Source organism: Sminthopsis crassicaudata, chromosome 1, assembly GCF_048593235.1.
Source record: "Sminthopsis crassicaudata isolate SCR6 chromosome 1, ASM4859323v1, whole genome shotgun sequence".
Classification (NCBI taxonomy): Eukaryota; Metazoa; Chordata; class Mammalia; order Dasyuromorphia; family Dasyuridae; genus Sminthopsis; species Sminthopsis crassicaudata.
The window spans coordinates 523,720,482-523,744,192 of record NC_133617.1 but is presented as its reverse complement, the minus strand read 5'-3'; the positions used below and the strand labels follow the sequence as shown (position 1 = coordinate 523,744,192).

General features: G+C 33.4%; 1 pseudogene; it reads left to right on the top strand.

The window, feature by feature from the left end:
* Window positions 1-5,666: 5,666 nt before the first annotated feature.
* Window positions 5,667-6,185, top strand: LOC141555164 (glutaredoxin-2, mitochondrial pseudogene; annotated as a pseudogene).
* The last annotated feature ends 17,526 nt before the right edge of the window (window positions 6,186-23,711 follow it).

Here is a 23,711-nt window from a genome sequence, read left to right as displayed (position 1 = left end):
ATGCCCACAATAAGTATAGTTGGCACACCTTGCCCTGGGTCTTTACCCATAAGAAATCCCACTTTTCCCCTATAAATCCCAAGTTCATTAGGAACTTTGCCTGCTTGCTAAGCATCATAATAAGTTTTGTCCCTTGACCTGGAGGTTTGACCATGTCAATACCATCACTAGTATAAATTCAGCTTGGTTATATAAAATACTTTTTTCGAATGTATTCTTGTAATCTTTTTACTGGAATTTTATTTAAAAATTTTTCATGGGTTAAAAATTAGTGATAGTGACCTATGGGTTGTTCTCATTCTTGGCTTGCTGTCCTATCCTTTATCTTTTTCTAATCATTATAATCATTTAAATTTCATTTAAAAGGTCTGCACTGTTTTAGAGATCATATCATGTCAAACCAAAAGAATCAGGATCTATCATCTCTTAAGTTTTTTTTAAATACACATCACTTTAATCGCTTACTATTTCCTTACTCATTGAATATCAGTTGCCTATACGCTTTTAAAAATTGTCCTTTACAACTTAAATGTCTTCTTATTCCAAGTGTCACCCCTCTTCTGTCTATCTTCCATATTGTTGCCAAAATAATGTTGCTAATTTTTTGATCTTGTCATCCCTAACCACCCCCATCCCCTTTTGCCCCTAATAAGTTTTAATACTCCCTATTATTTCCAGATTTCAAAAACAAACTCATTTGTTTGTCATTTAAGGCACTTTTACAGCCTGGTGAGAGAAATGGTTATTAATAATCAATGATTGGGAGAGACCCAGAGTTACCCTTTTTTTAAAGTCCTCATTTTAAATATTCAGTCTCTGAAGGTTGAACTAACTTTCTTCTGACCAATTGTGTTCAGAACCTACTCAGTCTTACAAGGAATCTAATCTAAGGTGAATTCCTGTTTATTGTGTTCTACTAAACTTTGAATGGGGAAAAATTCTTTGATTAAATTGTTCAAGGCTGCGTATAATTGTTCAAGGATAATCTAGAAATACAGGGTATAATAAAAGTTCATTAGAATAGATCCAGCCCCTCATTGTAAAATTTTTCTCTTTCATTATTTATTTACCAATTAAAGTTGATTGTCAGCCTCTTGGATTCCCACTTTTCTAAGGGCATAAAAAGTTATGTGCCTGCTCCCAAGATGGCATTTGGCATTGGAGAGTTCCATCAACCTCTTTAATTAATAAAATGATTATCCAGAAACTATATCTCTTTAACTTTTAACATGTTATACTGGCCTCATATATTACTTCCCTTTGTTCACACTGTGGGTCAATTATACTGATCTGCTTACTATTCTTCACACATAGTATTCCATTTCCATCTCTATATTTTTGCACTGGAATGCCTTCCTTCCTCATCTCTCCCTCTTAGAATTCTTGGCTTCCTTCTAGACTCAGCTCTGTTGTCTTTAGCAGAAAGGTTTCCTATTCCCCATCTTATAGTATTTTCTCTTAGGTTCCTTCCATTTACTCTATCTTCTTTCTATATACTTATGTACATTTTGTCTCAGGATTTAAGTTTTAAAGACAGAGACTTTACAGGTTTCTTACAACCTTGGTTCAATGAGACAGAAGATAGAGACAAATCCAAAGTGGGGGAAATCATGAAAAAATAAAGTGGAAAACAGTATGCTTCAAAACACATTCAGACTCCATCAGTTCTTTCTTTGGAGGTGAATAGCAGTTTTCAACACGAATCCTTTATGATTATCTTGGATCATTGTATTGCTGAAAATAACTAAGTCTTTCACAGTTGATCATTGTGTAGTTACTGTATGCGATATTCTCTCCTGGTTCTGTTCATTTCATTTTAATCAGTTCTTGTAAGTCCAAGTTTTTCTGAAATCAACCCATTGTCATTTCTTATAACACAACAGTATTCCATTAAATTCATATATTACAACCTATATTCAGCTATTCCCCACGTGTTGGGCATCCCCTCAATTCCCAATACTTTTTTGCACTTTTATTAGTGAAGATAGGCTAATCTGGAGTAGGATTATGAACCTTAGAAAAGTGCACTCAGAGCTCTAAGGAGATTGAGGGTAGGTTGGACAACAGTTTGTTAGTCAAGTATTTATTAAGCATTTACTATGAGCCAGATAATGCTAAATTCTGAGGGGCCCCAAGAAAGGCAAAAAACGTGGTCCCAGCTCTTAGGGAACTCACATGAAAAGTGGGGAGATAACATGCAAAACAGCTTTACATACAAAGTATAGATGAAGTAGTGGGAGAGACTAGGGGAAACCCATGTATACTAAAGTGCTAAACTCAGAATCAGGAAAACGAATTCAAATTCTGCCTCAGGTACTTAATAGTTGCTCGCTCTTCTCTTTCTCAAATTGCTCAATCTGTAAAATGATGAAAACCTAGAATTGTTGGGAGGATTATGTAAAATTTAAAAGACAAAAATAATAATTTATTTAGATTGCTTGATTTAGAGTTGGAATGGGGGGCAGCTAAGTGGCGCAGTGGATAGAGCACCAGCCCTGAATTCAGGAGGATCCAAGTTCAAATTTGGTCTCAGACACTCAACACTTCCTAGCAGTGTGACCCTGGGCAAGTCACTTAACCCCAGCCTCAGGGGAAAAAAAAAAAAAGATAGTGAATAGAGTTGGAATGGGCCCGAAGTTCATTTAATCATTTTACAAATGAGGAGGCTAAGGCTAAAGGAAGTTATAAAAGTAGTAAGCATCAATGAACCCAGGTCCTATGATTTTAGTCAGTGATTCTTGACCTGATGATTTATTTTTTTCCCCGAGGCAGATCAGATTTGAACTCAGATCCTCCTGACTTCAGGAACATTATGCCACCTAGCTGCCCCTGATGATCTAATTTTTAAGAGAAATAGTGGGAAAAAAATTAAGAATAAAGAGCAATAGTATTTTTAGACTTTGAATTATAAAGCAGTGATTATTGAAAGGTATTTTTTACTGATAAAGAAAATTAGATTAGTGAAATAGTTTGGGTAAGGAAGAATCAGAAGCAATGCACCTCAGTTATGCAGTGGCATTTTTGGGAATGTGATTTGAAATAATGCTTATAAAGTGTCTAGAATGTCCATATCCTTTGATTCAGTAATTTTGCTACTAAACATATATATTTCTATAGAAGTCAGAGAAAGAATAAAATTATTATTTTTGTCTGACTTAAATTATAAAAAAACTAACATAAGATTGGAAGTATTTGTTTTTATTAACTTTATAGTAAGGCAGTATATGTTTTTATATGTATTTGATATCGTCCCAAGTAAAATGTAAGCCAATAGAAATTGTTTCATTCTTTTTTCATGTATTCCCCACTTATATAGTGCCTGGCTTCAGTAGGTACTTAATAAATGTTTATTGATTGATTATATGCCTGAGGACTGCAGCTATTTGAGAGCAGACTAGGCTTTTTCCCCCTTAATTCTATCCATTTCTAAGAAGAGGAATGGATAGTTTGAAGGATTAATGGAAGGGCTTCTCCTATTCAAGAAGGGGAAAAGATAGGAATCAGACTAGTCTGTGTGAAGCTTATTAATCTCATATGATTATCTGTTTTTTTTCAGGCTTAACAGTTACTGATTGCTATCTTTTGCACCCACAACCTACATAAATTCCAAAGCAGAAAGACTAAAAGGTGGGAGAAATGATGCTCCATGAGAGTGTGTGTCTCTTTACCCCCACTGGATATTATATTGCTCTTCCTTGTGACTTGGCAAAATGCTAATATCTGTGACATTACTTTATTTCCAAGCTTCTCAAAAACCTGCATTTCTAAGACTTTTGGGTAAAAAAGTCTGCTTGATTGGCACAGGGATTTCTAGAATCCCGAATCTCTCCAGAAGCTCACTGATTTGCAGCTTAGAAGTAACATAAAGAGCTAGAAAATCTGATAGGAGTGGAGTGGTGGCTCAGAGTTGTTATACTTTACATATCTCTGATCAGTAGTAATTTAGAAAGAATATTTTTTCATATCACTATAGATAGTTTTAATTATTTTGTCTGAAAACTGTCCACATCCTTTAATCATTTATCAGTTGAGGAATGGCTTTTATTTATAAAAATTTGACTCAGTTTTCTATATTCTTGGTAAGTGAGGGCTTTATCAGAGAAACTTGCTATAAATTTTTTTCATGTTATAATTAGTGTATTTTCCTTCATTTTATTTCCCCTTCTATATGGTACTGAACCTTTCTGCTTTCATCTTATCCATTCTCAAAAATGTTTTCCTTCTGACTTTTACCTCCTCCAATCCATACTCCCTTCTATTAGTTCCACTTCTACTCCATCTCTTACTTCTTTTCCCTCCTACTTTTTTGTATGGTAAGATGGATTTGTATACCCAGGTGAATATGTATATAATTTTTTTGGGTTTGTTGGCTTGATGTCTCATTGAATTATTCACTTGTTTCTCCTCAATAATTTTTAGTGGCTTTTAATTAGCCATTTAAATCTCCTTTTGCATTTGTGCAATTGAACTTTTAAATGAGCTGTTTTGTTCATTGGATATATATATATATATATATATATATATATATATATATATATATATATATATATATATATATATATATATATATATATATATATATTTTTATTTTTTTTTTTTGCATTTCACAAATTCTGTTTTTAAGGAGTTGTTTTCTTTTTCTATTTCACCAAAACTAATTTTTGAAGAGTGTTTTTCTTTAGACAATTTCTGTGTTTCTTTTTCCAGAGCTCTCATTTCCTTTCCCCATTTTTCTTCTCTCTTTTAATATCCTTTTTTGAATTCTTCCAATTCTTGCCTTTTGAGATGAACAAAACATCCTCTTCCATGGATAAATCAGATAAATGAGACCTATTTGAGTCTTCATCTGGACGCATTTTGCCTTTAGTGTCCTCAGGGTTTGAGGTCTGTTCTTCCCTAGGTCCATAATAACTATCTATGGTCAAACTTCTTTTGCTTTTTTTGCTCATTTTAAAAAGTTGAGGTCTTCTTTTAGGGCAATGGGGAGATTGTCCCACACTTTCTCTACGGGTAATAGTGGCTTTATGCTGCTCTGGGGGTTGGTGCTGCCAGCTTCCTTCTTGTACTGGGTGCGGGTGGCCAAGTTTTGCTTGTTATGCTGGGATTTGGGGGCTCGCTATTTCCCTTCTGTAATTATATTGGAGGTCTCACATCTAGTCTGCTGATCCCACACTGGCTTCTGAAGCAGGACAGAGTAGCAAATGCTGTTGTATTATAGCTAAGAGCCTCCCACTAAATTTTCCTTGTGTGTGGAAGTCTCTCCACACTGGGTCTCCTTGTGCTGTACGGAGTCTGTGCTATGCTGCACCTCTTAATCTCCTCCCCTAACTCCCACAGCATTCGACTAACACAGACCTTTACTGAAATTCTTCCAAAATATCTTTCGTTGAAAATTTGTTGCACTCCAAATGTTTGTGGGTTCTGTCACTCCAAAACCCCATCCGGAGGCTTGATCTGGTATTGATCTGAGGGAAGCCAGGAAGAGTTCAAAGACCTGTCTTTTCTCTGCCTTCTCCTTGGCTCCCTTTATTTTCTCTTTGAGCTGATTCCAATGAGAGTAAGATTTAAGCCCTCTCGACTGGCTCCTTGGGCCACAGCAACAGGGTGGGGGGTGTTGAGGGGAGACCTTGCCCACTGGCAGAGGGGCCCTATCCCTTCCCCGGGCCATGTTCCTGCCCACAGCGGTGGCGATTATGGGGGCCCCCGGCTCCTTGTCCAGAGCCGCTGGGGCTCGAGTGCCTCAGTCACCTTAGGGATGGGGAACAAAACATCCTCTTCCATGGATAAATCAGAAATTGCTCTTATAAATCAGATCCAATAAACAATTACATATAATTGTGTAGTGATCTTCTCAAAAACATCTTCTTATTGCACTATGGCAAAAAAGCTTTTTAATGACATGGATATAAAATATGTTGCAGTGGAATTGGACATGCTTAAGTATGGAAGCCAGTTTCAGGATGCTCTTCACAAAATGAATGGTGCAAGGACTGTTCCAAGAATTTTTGTCAATGGGACTTTTATTGGAGGAGCAACTGATACTCATAGGCTTCACAAAGAAGGCAAGCTGCTTCCATTAGTTCATCAGTGTTACTTTAAAAAGTTTGGATCAAAGAATTTCAGACAGTAATGTCGACTGCCTTGACTGTACTAGCAAATGTCAGCTTTTTAGTCATTTTAAAGCTTTATAAAATGTTTTAAAACATTCTTTGAAAATGTGAAATCTTTCGCAAAGAATGGCCTCTGAAATGATTAACAATAAAGATATGTGGAAACCTAATAAATATTCTTATTCTTTTTTTTTTGTAATCAACAACAAATTTATTAATTAGATTAGCAAATAATCAACAAATTGATAGTCAGTTTATCTCAGTAACCAAAGAAAAATCATGGAGATCACACAATGTTTAAATACCTTTGGAAAAGGAGGTGCCTCTAATAAGTGAATATCAACCCTGATTGGTGATAAATATTCTTATTCTTAAAGCCCTTGTAAGATTAGACTAAGTTTTTTTCTAAAGTAAGTAAACTTGCCTGAATTTGAGTATTATTCAGTGTGCTAAATAAATTAAAAAAAACTTAATTGCTTACTGTGGGCCAAATTCTATGGAATAGTGCTAAACACTGAAATGGAGGCTAGAGATATTTGAATTTGGGGAACTGGAATACATTAACATAACCTTTCCAGTAGCAGTAATCCTGTGACTTGGTAGCTGCAGTGTGGGGGCTGGGAGTGGGGGTGGAGGGTGAGTGCTCGACTTTAAAATGAACCAGGCAGTCAATAATTAAGGTCATGATGGAAACTACAGAACTGAAAGGATTATTTTACAATCTAGTCACTGGTTCCAGGGGTCAGCTGTGTTGCTATAAACTCAGGAAAAGTTAATTGGGCACAAAATGCCAAATTTTTCTTGTACCCACAGATAATGGTTTTTATGTTCTAAATAATCTGAGAGAAGAGATGTTTATAGAGCTCATGATTATGATATATGCCTATGTTTAGTTACTGTATTTTTTTTTTTTTTTTTGCTAAGGCAATTGAGGTTAAGTGACTTGCCCAAGGGTCACACAGTCAGGAAGTGTTAAGTCTGAGGCCATACTTAAACTCAAGTCCTTCTGACTTCAGGGCTCTATCCACTGTGCCACCTAGCTGCCCCAGGTATTGTATTTTTATTACACATTATACTACTCATTTTCTTTCCCTTGGATAGTCATTATTGCACAGTAAAGAGGTGTCCAAGCCACATTTTCCAGTAAAATTCTTAGATGAATTTTAGGTGACTTTTTAGTTATTAAAAATTAATTTCAGTATGTTTTCTGTTCAAATTTCTTAACATGATGAATTGCTATTTAAGAGCCTGTTATCTTTTCTGTAAAATACCTTTAAATTTGTTTAAACTATTAAGCACTATAAATATTTTATCAAAAGTAAAAATACAATTTGTAGTTTATTCATTGTTCCTTTTTTTTTGTTGTCAACTAGCATTTCACAAAGGTTTTAATGTTTTTCTTGTAGTCTCTAAAGAATAACTTATTAATTGTTGTGTTTATCCTATCGACTTAGGAGAGGTAAGGTAAAAGCCCTAAATAAAGTATCTGGAGAATTATTCTAAATACCACAATTAATAGACATTAACTTTTCCTTGGGGAAAAAATGACAAACTACAAGGATTTTATAAAGCATTAATTAGGAAAAAAAATCAATTTTAGAATCTATATGTGTACTCCAATTTTAAAGTCGAGTATTGCTTATAGATGGCTGACCTTTTAATATTAAAAACTATTTCCACTTTGAAAAACTGAAGGTACTTAATTGACTAAACCACTGGCCTGGATTTTTTATTTCAATTGTTAATACATTTTAGTTTGATTTTTATGTGAATTACATACATGAAATGTGTGCTTTTTACATGCTGATTTTTATATACTTGTCTGTGTATATACACACAGATTCACTCACACCCACATATGCATGCATAAATTCTGAACAAATATAACTAAATCGTTTTCTGAAATTTATTGTTCTTGGAGATAAGCTTCTAGAAGTTATGTCCCATATGTCGAGGACATGTATTAACAACATGGTTCTAAGAGGTCATGTAATAATTTTCTACTTATGTTATTTAAAATGATGAAAGGCAGTAAAAAAAAGAAATCAAACCATTACATGGTTCCTAGATGTTTTAAAAGAATACTGTAGTGATATAAATATGAGCACCCTCCTAAAATGACATCTTTGAGAGGGAAAAAAAAAGACCAGAGGTATATGACAAAAATAGGCAAAGTTATTGTGTAAAATATATTTACTTCATTATGAAAGTTAAACTTTTCTAAAAACAAAGATTCTAAGTAATTTATAATTTATCATTTTTGTCTATATTCATTATTCATTTTCATCACCTTTGTTTCTGATCTTTTCACCAGAAATACAATGTTTTTACACAAGTCAGATTTAAGGGGGGAGTTGCCCATGTTTTGACTAGTATATGGTATATGCAAAATACGAAAGTGCCCATGATTGCTTAAAAAAAGGATAAACTAATGTATAATAAAGTTTCTAAATTTAAAGTTTATTTCCAGTCATTATAAAACTAGAGAACCTCAGTTTAAAAGAACTTACTGAAGATCTGTATCCCAGAAATACTAGATCAACATTTTTAAGGCAGCATATGACAACACTTGAGACCCTGTATACTTACTTGAACTGGAGTGACACTTCTAAAGCAGTAAAAGTTGAAATTTCTACTTTAAGGCTCCTCTAACTACTCTAAAATATTTTTGTTTCACTTTAGAGAAACTCATAACAGCAGCAAAAATGACAGATTTTGGAAAACAATGCCTTAGTATACAGTATACAACTAATACTTTTGCAGAAGTAAATTATAGTTTCTATATCATCCAGACCTCACACCAGAAAAGTCGTGAAAAAACTGAAACTCAAGAACATGACCTTCAGTGACTATTCTGACATGTACATATTTATTCTTGTTGTTAATCTTACACAAGTCTGTTAATAATAATTATACTAAACATCAACTGTAATTTGTCCTTTTATGGGGCCACTAGGTTTCCAAAATAGTTCCCATTTATAAATGAATACAAAACTTAACAAGTTTTCACTTAAAAACGTTAATAAAGGCTTTGAATTAGTTATTAAATTGCATATTCCAACAATTATGTGACCTTGTATATCAATAATCAACACCACTACCTTGACTTTTAAAATAACAAGTTGTTATTTTTTTGTTTTGGTTACAAAAGTTAATTTGGTCTAGGTTCTAAATGGAGCAGAAACTCCACTGTTGAGAAAGCAGAGGAAAAGATCAATCAGTCGTCTTTATAAAATCAGAAACAGTTGCTTACACATTGCTAGCCACACAACCTTATCATCACATTTCACAAAGGATTAGAGCATAACTCAGTTACAGATTTACCAACTTTTAATTCCCACAATTTATATTATCCTATCTTTACTACTTTCTTTTTTTTAAAATTTTTATTTTATTTTATAATTATAACATTTTTTGACAGTACATATGCATGAGTAATTTTTTACAACATTATCCCTTGCACTTACTTCTATTCAGATTTTTTCCCTTCCTCTCCCAACCCCCTCCCCCAGATGGCAAGCAGTCTTATATATGTTAAATATATTCTAGATACAATATATGTGTGTAGAACCGAATTTTTTGTTGCACAGGAAGAATTGGATTCAGAAGGTAAAAATAACAGTTTACATTCATTTCCCAGTGTTCCTTTTCTGGATGTAGCTGGTTCTGTTCATCATTAATCAATTGGAATTGGATTAGCTCTTCTCTATGTTGAAGAAATCCACTTCCATCAGCATACATCCTCGTACAGTATCATTGTTGAAGTGTATAATGATTTTCTGGTTCTGCTCGTTTCACTCAGCATCAGTTGATGTAAGTCTCTCCAAGCCTCTCTGTATTTCTCCTGTTGGTCATTTCTTATAGAACAATAATATTCCATAACATTCATATACCATAGTTTACCCAACCATTCTCCAATTGATGGACATCCATTCATCTTCCAGCTTCTAGCCACTATGAAAAGGGCTGCCACAAACATTTTGGCACATACAGGTCCCTTTCCCTTCTTTAGTAGTTCCTTGGGGTATAAGCCCAGTAGTAGTATGGCTGGGTCAAAGGGTATGCACATTTTGATAACTTTTTGGGCATAATTCCAGATTGCTCTCCAGAATGGTTGGATTCTTTCACAACTCCACCAACAATGCATCAGTGTCCCAGTTTTCCCACAGCCCCTCCAACATTCATCGTTATTTGTTCCTGTCATCTTAGCCAATCTGACAGGTGTGTAATGATACCTCAGAGTTGTCTTAATTTGCATTTCTCTGATCAATAGTGATTTGGAACACTCTTTCATATAAGTGGAAATAGTTTTAATTTCATCATCTGAAAATTGTCTGTTCATCTCCTTTGACCATTTATCAATTGGAGAATGGCTTGATTTCTTATAAATTAAAGTCAATTCTCTGTATATTTTGGAGATGAGGCCTTTATCAGAACCTTTAACTGTAAAAATTTTTTCCCAATTTGTTACTTCCCTTCTAATCTTGTTTGCATTAGTTTTGTTTGTGCAGAAACTTTTTAATTTGGTGTAATCAAAATGTTCTATTTTGTGATCAGTAATGGTCTCTAGTTCTCCCTTGGACACAAACTCCTTCCTCCTCCACAAGTCTGAGAGGTAAACCATCCCATGTTCCTCCAATTTATTTATGATTTCGTTCTTTATGCCTAAATCTTGGACCCATTTTGATCTAATCTTAGTATGTGGTGTTAAATGTGGGTCCATGCCTAGTTTCTGTCTTTACTACTTTCTAAACCCTCTAGTACAATTTAAGATTTTCAGTGTTTACTAAAAAAATTTATTACACATCTATCCAAAAAATAGTTAACTAATGCCCTTGTTCCTTTGTCAGTTTACCATGTAAAAAGTCACACATAATTAAAACAATATCTTATTAGAAAACTCAATGACTTGGTACTTTGTAAAAGAATGAAGATGAATATGTTATTTGCTCATGGGATTTTCTCATCCTTAAGTGTACAAATTTACTGAGATTTTTAGTACAAGAAGATTCAGAGTGTTACACCTACTTATGCAGATTTTTATTGGCTCTAATAATGAGAGTACAGAATTCAGATATGCCATTTATTTAGAAGACCTATTCAGGTAATTCTACTTCTTGAGCAGAGTAATGTTCTTATAAGATTGACTCTAATTTTTTTATTTACTTACTTGATTTTAAGACATTTTAGATAGCTATTAACATACTCTGAGGAAATGCTAGATAAGGTATGTTAGTATAGGATTTCTTCCCCCTAGTAGAATTGCACATTGTTCAGATATTGCTAGTATAAAACTAAATATTAAAATCTTTTATCTTTAAGGCATTTAAAAGAATAGTCCTATAAGCAAAAAAACTGATAGACACACCAAAACTAAAATTTACTTCTTTTCTGTCTATACATACTACAATTGTGCATAACCCCACAAAGCAGGGTTGGAATAAGATATCAAAAGGGAGATGTTACTTTTCTTTTATGAGGAGGGATTGGAAACTTGGATATTAAGATAAAAAGGATTAATATCATTAAGAGGTAGAAAAGATGAAAACTAGTTAGTTACCTCAGACTAGAAGTATGTACAGTATGGTTAAACTTGTAGTTTTTAAATTTGTACATTTTAAGCTGGCAATAATACATTTTTATATTTACAGTGCTTCTAACAAACTATAAAATGCGTGTTATATGAACACATTGTTGATAAGCAGTGTCTTTTAACTAATTTACTAAGATACATACAATGATTTGTTTATGAATCATTAGTTATAACTTTTAAGTTAAATTCAAATTCAGTCACAGATGAGAACAATTTTACTTTTAAAATATATATTAATCTTGATATTCGGTGTCAAACTTTACTAAATATCATCCTAAGATAAAAGAGCACCTTCTGTAATCCCGTCCAACTTTTGCATAATTGTTTTTACTATGACAGAAAAAAATTGTTATGAAGATTAAGGTTCCTTAAAATAATTTGTAAATTAAAGAGTAAATTCAAAAAAAAAAAAAGATTTAAGCACTCTCCTTCCCTCTCTTGCCCCAACTTCCCTTCCACTGTAAATGTCCTTTTTTGCCTCATTAGTCAGATAATTCATCCCATTTTACCTTTCCCTTTTCCTTTCTCCCCATTCATCCCTTAATTTTATTTTAAAAAGATAATCATCCCATAATATTCAGTTCATACTCCTGCTTTAGTCTCTATCTATGTATATTCCTTCTAACTGCCCTAATAATGGGAACGTTTTTGGGAGTTACAAGTATCATTTTCCCATGTGGGCTTAAAAACAGTTTAACTTTATTGAATCTTTTATGCTTTCTCTTTTCTGTTTACTTTCTAATGCTTCTCTTGAGTCTTGTGTTTGAAAGTCATTTGACTTTTTTTGAAAGTCATTTTTTCAGCTCTGGTCTTTCCATCAATAATGCCTCTATTTCATTGGATCTATATCATTGGATATCCATTCCCTCTAACCTCCAAAGGATTATACTCAGTTTTGCTGGGCAGGTGATTCTTGGTTGTAATCCTAGGACTTTTGCTCTTCAAATTATCATTTTCCCAGCCTTCTAACCTTTAATGTAGAAATTGCTAAATCTTGTTTATCTTGATTGTGGCTCCACAATATTTGAATTGTTTCTTTTTTGGCTACTTGCAGTATTCTCTCCTTGACCCAGGAGTTCTGGAATTTGACTATAATATTTCTTTTTCTTTTTAAAAAAATTAATTAATACATAGGTAATTTTTCAGCATTGACAATTGCAAAACCTTTTGTTCCAACTTTCCCCCTCCTCCCCACCCCTTCCCCCACATGCAGGTTGACCAATATGTTAAAGTATAAGTTAAATACAATATATGTATGCATGTCCAAACAGTTATTTTGCTGTCCAAAAAGAATTGGACTTGAAACAGTGTACCATTAGCCTGTGAAGGAAATCAAAAATGCAGGTGGACAAAAATAGAGAATGCTATGTAGTGTGGTTCATAGTCATCTCCCAGAGTTCTTTCACTGGGCGGAGCTGGTTCAGTTCATTACTGCTCTGTTGGAACTGATTTGGTTCATCTCACTGTTGAAGAGGGCCACGTCCATCGGAATTGATCATCATATAGTATTGTTGTTGAAGTAGATAATGATCTCCTAGTCCTGCTTATTTAACTCAGTATCAGTTCATGTAAGTCTCTCCAAGCCTTTCTGAAATCATCCTGCTGGTCATTTCTTAGAGAACAATAATATTCCATAATATTCATATACCACAATTTATTCAGCCATTCTCCAAGTGATGGGCATCCACGTAGTTTCCAGTTTCTGGCCACTACAAAGAGGGCTGCCACAAACATTCTTGCACATACAGGTCCCTTTCCCTTCTTTAAAATCTCTTTGGGATAAAAGCCCAGTAGTAACGTTGCTGGATCAAAGGGCATGCACATTTTGATAACTCTTTGAGCATAGTTCCAAATTGCTCTCCAGAATGGCTGGATGTATTCACAATTCCACCAACAATGTATCAGTGTCCCAATTTTCCCACATCCCCTCCAACATTCTGCATTATCTTTCCATGTCATTCTAGCCAATCTGACAGGTGTGTAGTGGTGATATCTCAGAGCTGTCTTAATTTGAATTTCTCTGATTAATAATGACTTGGAGTTGACTATAATATTTGTAGGAATTTTCATTTTGGGATCTCTCTCAGGAGGTGATCATGAAGTCTTTCAATTTATATTTTACTCTAAGGTTCTATAACATCAGGGAAATTTTCCTTGGCAATTTTTTGAAAGATGATATCTAAGCTCTCTTTTTTAATCATGGCTTTCAGGTAGCTAATAATTCTTTTTTAAAAAATTATTTATTTTTAATAGACATTGCTTTACAAATCGTGTTGGGAAAGAAAAATCAGAGGAAAAGTGAAAAACTATAGAAGAGAAAAAAAAAAGAAGTGAACAGAGCTTGTGTTGATTTACTTCAATCTCCGTAATTATTTTTCTGGATGCAGATGGCATTTTCTATTCAAAGTGTATTGCTATTGCTTTGGATCATTGAACAGTGAGAAGAACCAAGTCTTTCATCATTGATCAATGCACATTCTTGCTGTTATTGTGTACAATGTATTCCTGTTCTGCTTGTTTTGATCAGCATCAGTTCATGTAAATTTTTCCAGGCCTTTCTAAAGCTTGTTCATCATTTTTTATAGAACAATAATATTCCATTACATTCATATATCAGCCATTCTGCAGTTGATTTGCATATACTCTTTTTCTAATTCTTTGCTACCACAAAAAGAGCTGCTCCAAATAGTTTATGATAAGTAGTGACACATAGCCTAATAATTCTTAAATTATCTTTTCTAGATCTATTTTTTGAGTCAATTGTTTTTTTTTCCAATGAAATATTTTATATTTTCTTCCATTATAAAAAGTTTTTTGATTTTGTTTTGTTATTTCTTGATGTTTCACGGAGTCATTAATTTTTGCTTTTCCTTGTCTAATTTTTAAGGAATTCTTTTTTTCAGTGAGCTCAATACTTTTCATTTGGCCAATTCTGCTTTTTAAGGAGTTCTTTACTTTAATGAATTTTTGTGTCTTTTTTCCCCCATTTAGCCAATTCTGCTTTTCAAGGCATTCTTCTCTTTATTGTATTTTTATGCTCTTTATTAGTTTTTTAAAATCTATTACTGTTTGGCTTATTTTTGTTCTTTAAGGTGTTAATTTCCTTCAGGGTTTTTTTTTTTTTTCTAAGTGTGTGTGTGTGTGTGTGTGTGTGTGTGTGTGTGTGTGTGTGTGTGTGTGTCTTCTTTATCAAATTGTTAACTCATTGTTCATTCTTTTCTTGCATCACTTTCATTTTTCTTTTCCATTTTTCTTCTACCTTTCTTACTTGATTTTAAAAATTCCTTTTTGACTTATTCCATGGTTTAAGACCAATTAAAATTTTGTGTGAGGTATCAGTTTTGACTTCGTTGTCTTCTGAATTTGTGTTTTGATCTTTTCCTGTCACCATAATAACTCTCTCTTGTCAGGATCTTTTTCTGCTGTTTTCTCTTTTTTTTCTAGACTATTTCTTGACTTTTAATTCTGTGCCTAATTGGGGCTCAGCTTCCACAATGGAAGGGGTACTATCCCACACTTTAGGTTTTTTTGTGTAGCTGTTTTCAGAGATAATTCTAGGGATCTACAAGTATTCGATTCTTCTAAGGTGCTGTGATCTAAGGAGAGGTGTGTTTAATATTCTTTGTATTTGCTCTGGTCTGTGAGTAGCCACAAATACTCTTTTCCATCCTGGAATTGTAACTAGTGTCCCAGTTCTCTTATAATTGCAAACTCTGGTATGCTTGTGTTCTTTCTCACCCTGGACTGAGTCCTAGTACTGTGACCCAGATTCAAGAATGGGTAATGCAACAACAGAGTCCTACCCCTAGTGACAACAAAAGGATTCCTATAATCTCCTTCTGACCAGCTGGTTCACCCTTTTACTATTTGTGGATTAAGAGATCTGGAAACTGCCAGCACTGCCAACAATTCAGCCATTCACAAGGCCTGCTGCTGGACTGTGCTGGATTGTGCTCCACTCTCACCCTAGGGTGATAGAACTTTTTTGCCTCTTTTCTAAGTTATCTTGGGCTGGAAAATTGTTTTATAGGTTCTAACACACTAGAATTTGTTTTGAGGCATTTTTTAGTGTTTAAAGAGGTCTTAGAGAGAGAGCTCAAATGAGTCCTTGCTTTTTCTTTGCTATCTTGGCTTTCTTTAAATAAATTACCTTACATTATCCCTCCCTTTCAAGAATACCTTTCATACTTATAGTCAGCACTATGCAGTTTAAGTGGTGGTAGAAAATTGGAAACTATTTGAGGTGCTAATTATTTGGGAAATGGCTGAATAAATTATGTCATATAAGTATAATGCAAAACTGTCATGCCCATAAAATCCACAAGGGGACAGTTTCAAAGAAAACTGGGAAGAGTTGTATGAGCTCTTGTGAAGTGAAGTGAGCAACACTAGAAGAACAATGTTATACAGTAAGGACAACATGGTAAAGACAAACCGTTTGGAAAGACTTAAGAACTCTTATCAGTGCAAAGACCAATCATGATTTCAGAGGACATATGGTGAAGCAGTATGCTGCTCACTTCTGCTAGGAGATGATGGACTGAAGATACTAAATGAGACATACATTTTTGGACATGGACGATGTAGAGATTTGTTTTGCTTGATTATATATATTTATTATAAAGGGTTTCCTTTCTTTTCTAGTGAGAGTAGATATGAAAAGAGAAGAGGAAAGAAAAGAAATATAATGAAAATATTTTATTTCCTTTTAGAAACTTTTATTATTTAGGGCTTAGGGCCATCACTCCTGCAAATTTTGGTTAACTGAAAGCCTGCCTTCTATTAATATTGAAGTTACTTGTCCAAAATATGTCCCATGAGATATGAAAATTTACTTGGGGCTTAAGCATTCCCTAGGTAAGAAGCTAGAAGAGAATTTTATGATGAAAATGATTTATTATACCATTCAGGAAAAATTATTATCAATCCATTTTAAAATCCATTATTGTGTGATTAAAGCTTTTTTTTTTTTTTAACACCCACAATATCACTTGACCTCAGTAACTTTCTAGGGATGTGAGAGGTAGCAATAAGTACAGTATTTCTGATTTCTCAAGGTCTTAGATTCATCCAAAGCATTTTTTTTTTTGTTTTGTTTTGGGTTGCCACTCCGAGGAATTCATGAGGAGTCTACTTCAACCTTCTATTTTAGGTTACATATCTCAATTTACCTTGCTTTTAGGATGGCCTCTTTTTTTTTTAAGAGATAGTAGGATGAACATTTTAATTTATTTTTTAATAATAGCTTTTTATTTTCAAAATACATGCAATGATAGCTTTCAACATTCACTCCTGCAAAACCTTGTGTTCCAAATTTTTCTCCTTCCCTTACTCCTAACCCCTCCTCTAGACAGTAGTAAGTCAATATGTTTTAAACATGTACAATTCTTCTATACATATTTCCACATTTATTATGCTGTACAAGAAAAATTAGATTAAAAAAATGAGAAAGAAAACAAAACGCAAGCAAACAACAACAAAAAGGTGAAAATATTATGTTGCGATCCACACTCAGTCCCCACAGTCCTCTTTCAGGGTACAGAAGGCTCTCTCTATCAGAAGTCTATTGGAATTGGCCTGAATTACCTCATTGTTGAAAAGAGCCATGTAAAATCAGAGTTGATCATCACATAATTTTCTTGTTACTGTATACAATAATCTCCTGGTTTTATTCACTTCACTCAGCATCAGTTCATGTAAGTCTCTCCAGGACTTTCTGAAATCATCCTGTTGATCATTTCTTACAGAATAATAATATTCCATAACATTCACATACTATAACTAATTCAGCCATTCTCCAATTGATGGGCATCCATTCAATTTCCAGTTCCTTGCCACTATAAAAAGGGCTGCCACAAACATTTTGGCACATGTTATAAATAAAGCCTTTATAAGATGATCTCTTGACAAAATCACTTTACTATGTCCATGTTCCTGTATGGGAAACCTTTGTGAAAATTCTTTATCATATAAATCACCCAAAATCTTAGGGAGGAGCCTTTTCTGGCTCCTGATCCTCTACCAAATAACCTAATATATTTCTAAAATTATTTTAGATTTGGAGGTCACTTCTCATGGATAATAATTCTCAGTCAGCTCCAACTTCTTGGTGACATGTAAATCTCTTCTCATTCTTTTAGCCTATTTGTAGTTTAACATAGTTTAATCTGCAACATGACTTAGTTTGCTTATAGAATTCTTTTTAAAATAAAGTTCATTTCCTTAGGGGATAGATGAGATTATGACTGTTTAAATTTTTTCAATTTTTATGACATTGAAGGGAGTATTTTATCATAAATCTGTCTTTTAAGTTTAATTTTTTTGGTTACATTTTAAGTTCTGAACTGCTTTCTTTTTCCCCATCTCACAATAGAGAAGGCTACCATTTCTCTCTCTATCTCTCTCATACACGTACATACCCGTAAAACTATGCTCTGCATTTTTCTATGTATCAGTTCTTTCTCTGATGTAGATAGTATCTTTTATTGAGGTTGAGAAGGGGGACCCCAAAAGTCCCATACTAATGTTGCAAAGTGTTTCAAAAGAATTTGCAGACCCATCTCCTAGTCAAGGGGCAAAGTTTATTAAAAGCAATGTGGACCTCATTACTGAGCAGATTGAACTCTAAGCAAATTCATTAACTAAAAGGCATCCTTGCAATTTTTAATTCTTTGCCATTACAAAGAGAGCTACTATAAACATTTTAGAACATATAAGTTCTCTTCCTTTCCCCTGATCACCTTGGAAAACAAATCTAATGATGTTATTGATGGTCAAAGAGTATACACAATTTTATGACTCTGGGTATAATTCCAGATTGTTCTATTAAATAGTTGGATTACAACCATTCTGGAGAGCAATTTGGAACAATGCCCAAAGAGTCCCAAACTGTGCATACTCTTTGATCTAGCAGTGTTATTATTGGGCTTATATCTCAAAGAGATCTTAAAGGAGGGAAAGGAACCCACATGTACAAAAATGTTTGTTGCAGCCCTTTTTGTAGTGGCAAGAAACTGAAATTTAGTGGATGCCCATCAGTTGGAGAATGGCTGAATAAGCTATGGTTTGTGAATATAATGGAATATTATTGTTCTGTAAGAAATGATCAGGAGGATGATTTCAGAGAAGCCTGGAAAGACTTACATGAATTGATGCTGAGTGAAATGAACAGAACCAGGAGATCATTACACATAGCAACAGCAAGATTATATAATGGTCAATTCTGATGGACGTGGCCCTCTTCAACAATGACATGATTCAGACTATTTCCAATGATCTTGTGATGAAGAAAGCTATTATCCACAGCCAGAGAGAGGACTAGGAAATGAGGGTGATTCACAACATAGCATTTTCACTTTTTTTGTTGTTGTTTGCTTGCATTTTATTTTCTTTCTTATTTTTTCCTGTTTGATTTGATTTTTCTTGTGCAGCAAGATAATTGTATAAATATATATGCACATATTAGATTTAACATTTCTACCATGTTTAACATATATTAGATTACTTGCCATCTAGGGGACTGGGTGGGAGAAGAAGAAGGGAAATTGGAATTGATACCTCAAATTTGTTTTAATTTGCATTCCTCTAATCAATAATGATTTCGAGCATTTTTTGCATATGAGTATAGCTTTGATTTCTTCATTGAAAAACTACCTGAGGTCTGTATCCCAAAAATATCATTAAAAAAGGAAAAATAAATTAGGGTTTTTAATAGGTCAAATTTTCTGTTTAGTTTTGTTCTTTTCTTCATGAAAACTTGATAGTCTTTTAATTCATTAAGTATCCATTTCTTTTTCCATACAGGATTTGCTTTCCAATGTGAATCATTCTTGGTACCAAACCCAGCTCCTTTGCTCATAAATACCTGAAAATCTTTTCCTTCATTAAATATTACTTCTTCCCATATAGAATTACATTAAGCTTTTCTAGGTAAGTTGTTCTTGGCTGTAGGCCTAAATTTGCAAGGTTAAAATCTCCTTTGCTCTTTGGAATATCTCATTCCATGCCCTTCAGTCTTTTAATAATTAATAGAAACTGCTAAATTTTGTGTTATCCTGACCTGTTTTTCTAATGAGATGTTTCACATATTCTTCTATTTTTCATTTTTTTTATTTTATTTTATTTCTTGGTGCCTTATGAATTTTTTAAAATTTATTTTTATTTATTCATTCATTCATTCATTCATTCATTCATTCATTCATTCATTCATTCATTTATTTTTGCTGAGGCAATTGAGGTTAAGTGACTGATCAGCTGCCTGACCCTCCTACTGTCCTTGGGTGAAACTTTCTGAAGCTGAGGCTGCATGTAGTCCATATAATAGCAGCTTCCAAGGCTTGATTTATTCATGGTGTATACCTGGAGGTATCTGTACTTCCCTTCCAGACTATCACCTCAGGAAGTCAGGTATTTCCTAAAGTCCTTCCAAGTTTTGGCTGGCCAACTGCTTTATCCTGACTTTTAATTATTTCTTTTAAAAATTTTGTTTATTTTAATGGTATGTTATTTTTTCCAATTACAAGTAAAGATGTTTTTCAACTTTCATTTTTGTAGAAGCTTAATTATTTTTGCTGAGCTAAAATTCACTTTAAGGCATTATTTTAAATTGTGGAAGGATTGGGGAAAGCAGGGTAATTTCCTATTTATTTTACCATATTCCTAAAATCCTTAAATCTGTCTTCTCTTTAACTTTTATGGCTTAAGAGAAACGTATAAGATGGCAAAATGTAAAAGAATTATTTCTCTGTCACTCTGACATGGTTTTGCTTATAAGAATCCTGATTGTTCAAGTTTATTGTTTTCTCAGAGGCCTGAATCTATGCTTGAGCATAATAATAAAACCTAGGTTTTTACCACCATAATTTCTGTGACGGTAAATATAGTTTGGCAGCAGTTATCTACCATATGAAGTCAGATGGGATATATTTCTTTCATAACAAAAATAAAAGAGGGTCATTGCAGCATTAAAAAAAATTCACAAAAGAAAATAAAAGGAAGGCTAGAAGGAATCACAGTCAGGACAGTTTTGAAAGTTATACATTACATGTGGAATTTATCATATACTATCTTCTTTTTGTTTTACTTTAAATAGAAATATTTGTTTTATTTGTTAAATTCAAAATAAAAGTAAAAATGAAAAAATGTAACCTCTCATGCAGTTACTCTGCTCTATATTCAAAATGTTTTTTCTTAACTTGAAATGAGTACATTGATAATTATTGTTCTATTTATGGCATTAACACTTTAACTGATTCTATGTAGTTTTTTTTAATAATAAAAACATCATTAAAATTGAAAATATATTGATTCTATAAGGGAAGAAAACAAAACAATCTAAAAAAAAAAAAAAAAAAAAACAACCAAAAAACACTTCTTGGACTCAGCTTACTACAAGAACTTTATATCTGAATTTGCTTGTGGGAATTAACATTGATTATCATAAGTAATTATTTTCATTTGATCTTAATACTTACCTTGTTATTCTTCTGAGCAGGAACCTCAGCTCATAGCTGGGAAAAACAAAAGAAAAAGGTTGCTCTTTTGGACATTGTCATATGCCAAGTATGATTGAGTTTTGCTCATGAAGGCTGTCTAGATGAATGGGCATGTACTCAATTATTGCACCAATACTACATTCTACGACATCTGCTTCCATTCTTTGACTCTGTGAATCTTTGATCAGATTAATATGATGGAACAGTCCAAAGTCCATTCTAAACCACATCCCAAATAAGATCACAGAATTATAAATTTATATGAACACAGAATATCTTAGCTGAAAAGACCCTTAGGAATCTCTAATCACAACCTTCTTGTTTGACAGCAGAAGAAAATGAAATGCAGAGGAAAAAAAGATTGCCTCCTGGGTTACATAGCTAGGGAGTGGCAAATATCACTTTAAATATGTGACAAAAACATGATCAAAACATGACCATAGCAATTTAATCAAGCTAGTATTTGAATGTCGACTGTTAGGTATTATGTTTAATTAAAATCTTTGCCTTTAAGCTTCTTTTATTTCTATGTTCCCTTAATTAATTTGGACATGATACAAGTGCTGAGAACTAGTTTTCCAGACCATTAATCCCTGTGGTTTAGAAGACTCTAGTGACAGGTTTTTTAGAGATTGTTATAGAAGGTGAAGGCTGTTGGCAAAAGTTTTCCCTGGCAATCATTTCTAACAGCAATTTCATGTAATTTGAGGTTGGCAAAGTAAAATACCACTCCTATCTCGCTATATCATGGCATGAAATCCTCATCACGTTGTCTCAGAAGGACTTGGGGCATCTGTCTCCATAAAAACCAGAGTTCACTTATGACTAAGAACTTTGGTCATGGAAGAAAATCTAAGCTGAGGCCCTATAATGTCTGTCTACAAAATTCAAAGTATTATTAAAGCTAGAAGATGCCTGAAGGCAGTGACCTTCAAATATTAAATTAAAGCTTCACATCTACTTTGAGAGCATTTGAGTCAGAGACATTTTTCATTTTGTTTTAGGAAATAAAAGATGCTTGGTTGTGTTATTTTAAAATGGAACAAACTTTTTGCCTTGGAAACAATAAGAAACAATAATAACTTACACTGAAACAATACCTTTCATCCTAGGTAATTCACAAATAGTTTGCTGATGACATATATAGAAAATTACTTTACCAATTTAAGTGTAGCTACCAGAAAATTGGTTTCTTTGTTTAGTTTCTATAATTTCAATTTTTAATTGTGTTCAGAAGCTATGTATCTATTTGGGATAGTAGCTGGTATTTTTCACTTTCCAGCAGAAAGGATTAACAAATTTCCTGTTTTTTTGTTTTGTTTTTTTAACATTGTGAAAGGACATTTTATTCATGTAACCATAAAAATGTTTCTAAAAGGGGCACAATGGATGGAATTTGTTTGTAGTCAGGAAGACTTATCTTTCTGAATTTAAATCCAGTCTCAGATTCTTGCTAGCTACATGATCTTAGCTACAAGACACTTAACTATTTGCCTTAGTTTCCTCAACTATAAAATGAGCTAGAGAAGGAAAGGGCAAACTACTCCAGTATTTTTGTCAAGAAAATCCCAAATGTTACAAAGAGTTGTACACAACTAAAAAAAATCTCAATAAAATATTTTTGTGTCTGAAGAATACTGTTGTTTGTTTTCTGGTATACATTGAAGATACAGCTGTAAGGTTTTGATTAATGTAAGGCTCATAGAGCTTAAATTTTCAGAGGATTTAGATCTGTTAAGGGCTTCCCAGATCATCTTATCCAAACTCTTATTTTACACATGAAAAAATTGAGGCTCCTTTCTGCCCCCAAAGACTAAATGAATTGACAAAGGTCATACACCTAAAAATTTAATAGCAGATCAAAGTTTTCACCCAGATCTTCTTAATTTATATTTAGGGCTCTTTTCAGAGGTGTCATGTGCAAATAGTCCTCAAAACTCCCCAGTGTAGCCTGAACAGATTAAGAATAAAAATGGGAAAGGTTTAACAAAATGAACAAAAATGCAATGTAACATAGATAATTTTAATTTGTCATTTTCTGATTATGTAGCTCATAGGGATTTGTTTCTATTTGAGTTGGTACTATCATCATTACACCATCCTACTTTAACAATAATAATAATGGTTAACATTTATATATTTGTTTTAAGATTTACTAAGTGCTATACATAAGTTATCTCATTCGTTTCTCACTACAAACCTGCAAGGCAGAGGTTCTATTGATCCCTATTTTACATATGAGGAAATTGAGACTGAATTGAGTAAGTTCAAGGTCTGACAAGGTAAGTGTCTGAGACAGGATTTGAACTCAGGTCCTTCTTCCTGATGTTTAAGTCCATTACTCTGTCATGTAACTGCCTCAGGAAGTGGATGATTTAAAAAAAATTAAACTTATTCTATTTTTAATTTATGGGAGGAGGAAGCATTTCCATTATACAGTATAGTGAAAAAAATGATTGCATATGAGACTGCAAATCTGATATGTACAAATTGCTGTTCATTTTAAATATATAA